Source organism: Tenrec ecaudatus, chromosome 1 (assembly GCF_050624435.1).
Source record: "Tenrec ecaudatus isolate mTenEca1 chromosome 1, mTenEca1.hap1, whole genome shotgun sequence".
NCBI lineage: Eukaryota > Metazoa > Chordata > Mammalia > Afrosoricida > Tenrecidae > Tenrec > Tenrec ecaudatus.
In genome coordinates, this window is record NC_134530.1 from 63,066,299 (window position 1) to 63,070,994 (window position 4,696).

Consider the following 4,696-nt stretch of genomic DNA (forward strand, 5'->3'; position numbering starts at 1 on the left):
AGCACCGGTGGCATAGTAGCTGCTGGCTTGGCTGCTAGCCTTAAGGACGGTGGTTCAAAACCAGCAGCCGCTCCAAGGGAGAGAGAGCAGGCCTCCTCTGTTAGAGCATCGCAGTCTCGGAAACCCTGTCCCATAGGGTCGCTATGAGCTGGAATTGACTTGATAGCAGTGAATTTGGTCAATTGTTTGCAATTGTTTGGTACTTTTACTGGTGATTTGAATGCCTAAGTTGGAAACAAAGAAGGACTAGCCGTTAGAACGTGATAGAAATGGCACTGGAGATCCCATGATAAAGTTTTGCAAGACCAATGACTTCTTCCACACGAATACCTTTTTTGCGACAACATAAACAGTGACACCACATGTGGACCTCTCCAAAAGGAGTTGTCAGGAATCAAACCAACTCCATCTTGGGAAAGAGACAATAGAAATGCTCGATATCATCAGTCAGGATGGCAGAGGCAACCGCCAAACAGACCACAGTGGCTCCGACAGACTTTCAAATAGAAGCTGAAGAAAATTAGAACAAGTCCACCAAAGCCAAAAGACAACGGTCAGCCTTCTTCCTCTTCCAGGCATGCTGTGTAGAGGCATCAAAAGAGTGTAACATCTGACCTACAGTTGTAGGCTGTTCTACAGAACCACCTCAGCAAGACTAGACTGTCCCAAGCCCATGGAAATAGAATTGTCTACCTTTATACAAAGAAGGTTGGCAGAGCACCAAATTCTCCCAGTGGTGTGTGTCCACGGTGACTTCGAGAGGTCCATGCTGTGAGAACTTATGATCTCACGAGGTTGGGGGAGGCGGGGAGGAGTCGGCAGGTCCTAGAGTGGTTCCCTGGGTGCTGAATGTGTCTGGGATGGGAAAGCAGCATGCTTTCCTTATTGAGGAGCAGAAAATCGTTGTGAACATGTTGAAGGCACAAGCAGAGTCAGAAAGCTAAATAAATACAAATGAAGCTTTTTTGAGTAATAAACAAATCACACAACTTGTTCTGATTTTAAAAAGAAAAAAATAAAAGACCTTGAGCTGATCCCACCTGACTTTAGAAAGCATTTCAAGGTGAGATTTGATGCACTGAACGCTCATGACTAAAGACCAGGCAGGTGGTGGGATAACAGCAAGAACGTCACAGGACAAGGGATAAAGGTCATCCAAGACAGGAAAGAAAGAAAAGAGCAAGATGGACGCCACCAGAGACTCTGAACCTTACTCTTGGACATGCAGTAGTCTAATAATGGTGCAAGGTAACCTCTGACCTCCTCTAACTTTACAAGGGGTGATAGAATCACGAGCCTCACTAGCTGCCGCCCAGGGGCTGATCCCTACCAAGAGGCGAAGGTCAAGCATGCCTCTGCCCTGCAACCTTTTTACCAATCTAGCACCAATCTTCCTCCCATGTCACTCTCTACTTCTAAGCTGGGTTTGAGACTTTGTTGCAAAAGCCACGATTTACAATTTTGAATCAGAAATGACTCAGTTCTTCTTAGTGGTGCCTAGAGGTATGCCTCTCTCTCTGGCCCTCCATCGCTCCACCTGGCCTTTGCCCAACTCAAGTAGATTTGCCCAACATGATCTCCTGCAAAGGACCTCTCTGAAGTGTTGAAAATCAAAGACGTCACTTTGAAGACTAAGGTGTACCTGAACCAAGCCATATCAGTTCATATGCATTGGAAAGTTGGACAAGAAATAAGAAAGATGGAAGAAGAGTTGACACCTTTGCTTTATGGCCTTGCCCCAGAATATTATATACGTCATGGGCTTCCAGAAGAAGGAGCACATCTGGCTTAGAAGTATAGGGTGAGTATCCCTTAGAAGCAAGACGGTGGTGTTCATCCAGCGTCCGGTGGCCATGTTATCAGGAGGGATGTATCTCTGGAGAAGGGCATCATGCTTGGTAAAGTAGAGGGTCGGTGGGAAAAAGGAAGGCCGTTGATGAGATTAATTGACACAGTAGCTATGACAACGAGCTCACAGTAATGGCTGTGACTGACGAGGTGAGGGTGCCGGCCTGGGCAATCTCTCATGCTATTGCACATGGGTCACTGTCAGTTGGAATCTACCTGATAGTACCTGCCAACAGCATCCTTGAATACATGAAACGAGGTGCAGCTTCTGTTTAACCAGTACTCCTTCTGACATTTTATTGACTATTTGTCAGAACCTCCTTCATATTCACATTTGTAAACTCATTTTAAGCCTGCTAATTGGGTTGCCAGCTTTTAACGTCCCCTTAAATATATCCTCCTATGAAAAGCACACATTATATTATTATCCCCCTATTTGGAAATCTTACATGGGTTTAAGGTTCTAATCCCTAGGTTTCTAGCTTGATACTGGAGGCCACACCCATCCTTTAAGCTAAGCTAGAGGTCTGGCCTCCACTTCAACTCCTCGAACAGTATTCATTCTGTCCCACACAGGACCTACTTGTTGAGCTCAAATAAGAAATAGGGACGAGCTTAATCCCACAGCTATCGCCACCTTTTATTACAAGACTCATTGAGGTTGTTCTATCATTTATTTAAGGGCCATCCCAATTCTACTAAACTATAATCTGGGATTTGGCCTATAAATGTGCACTTTTAACAAACTTAATCTTAGATACACTAAAATCTGAGAAACTGTGCTTATAAGTGCTTCCTCCTGCTTATCATCTGTCTGTCTACTTTGTGCTGTTGTTGTTGTTGTTGTTGTTGTTGTTAGGTGCCAATGAGTCATTTCCAACCCACAGTGACCTTATGTTCAAAAGAACAAGACACTGTCCGGTCCTGCACCATCCACACAATTGTTCCTAGGCTTGATCCCACTGTGGTAGCCACTGCGTCAATCCATCTCCTTGAGGCCCTTCCTCTCCTCCACTACCCCTCTCCTCTATCAAACATGATGTCCTTCTCCAGGGACTGGTCTCTCCTGACAGCGTGTCCAAAGTACATGAGATGAAGTCTCACTGCCCTTGCCTCTAAGAAGCACTCTGAATGTATTTCTTCCAAGACCGATTTGCTTGTCCTGTTAGCAGGCCACACGACTTTCAATATTCTTCTCCAGCACACCATTCAAAGGCATCTATTCTTCTTCAGTCTTCCTTAGTCAATGTCCAACTTTCACATGCATATGAGACACTTTCACATGCATATGTATTTGTGTAATATGAAATACAAACACATAGTAAGTCATTGACCCAATTTTTTTTTTTAAAAGGTGGTTGAGGAGGATGTTTCTCTACCTGAAGATGCTTTAGCCAGTTTTTATCTGTCTCTGGGCTTCGTGCTAAGGACCCCTGATGGCACAGTGCTTATGTGTTGGACCGCTAGCCACAAAGTCAGTAGTTCAAAAAAAAAAATGAAGCTTCCTACTCCCATTAAGATGTACAGTCTTGGAAACTCGGCTCTCTAGCCTGCCTGTAGGGTCACTGGGAGCAGAATCGACACGACGGCAATGAGTTTGGTTTGTTTGGGGGGGACACTTCTTGCTGCTTCTCTCTGAGCTACAGGGAATTGGACGATACAGGGGAGCTTCCGAGAGAAAAGAAGGTCCAGGGTGTTGAGGCTACCCTCCTGGCTCAACAGCATCTTCAGGGTCCTAGAGGCCACTTCATCAGCAGTTTTCCAGTATAAGGGGACACAGAGGTGTCCACCCACCACCACAGTCCACAAGGGTGGTACCAGATAAGATCCAGCCAATGATTCACTGCTCCAGAGCCAGATGACGTCACTTATGACTGCTAGTAAGGTTGGTTCATTCATAGAATCATTCATCAACTTATAAAACATACATACATCATTTTCATCATAAAACAACAATATAAGTATGCTACAGAAGAATTAGAAAGCAGAAACAAAAATAAGGCGCAGTTCATTCACCCTAACACAACCCCTTCCAGCCTTCTTAGTGTATATTTCCTCTCACCTAAGTTCTAGGTACTATTATACTCGTGGTACACATGAAACTGGGAATCCAATTGGAGGGGGGCATTATATTGCATCCATGGAGCCCTGGTGCTTTATAGTAGTTATGCATTTGGTGGATGACCTTGCGCAAGACCAGCAAGCTGTTCCTCAGGAAAAAGACGAGGCTTTCCACCCTGTACAGAGAGACAGTCTCAGAGACTCCCAGGGGCAGTTCTACCCTGTCCCGTAGGGTCACTCTGAGTTAGAATTGACTCAATGGCAGTGAACTTGGTTTTGGCAATATGAGAGCCGATGCACTTTTTCATATCTCACACAATCGTAATAATTACCATTGTAATGACTACCTCATTCTTTATGGAGAGGTCATGCCATCATTTAGTTACTTTCCTACTTTTGAACTGTTCATTGTTATAAGTAGCACGACAGTGAACATTGTGTTTGCTTCTTTTCTTCTCCAATATTTGGAATTATTTTATTAAAATAATTTTGCACAAAAATGTTAACATCTCAATCAAAGGAAACACTTATTTTATCTTTGTTTTTGACTCGGCATTAAAGCCACCTGGAGCACAGGAAAATGATCTGGTTGACAACACTATCTTTTTTCTTCATTTAAGAGGTTAATTTTAAAAAGATATCTCACAGTTCTAGTTAATTTTCTTTGGCCGTGCTGTGATTTTTTTTTTAAGAATTAAGAGTTCTAGATGCAAATAGCTAGAGAACAATGAGGTTTTCTACTCCAGTAAAGAGTTACAGTGTTGGAAACGCATACGGTCAGGTCTAC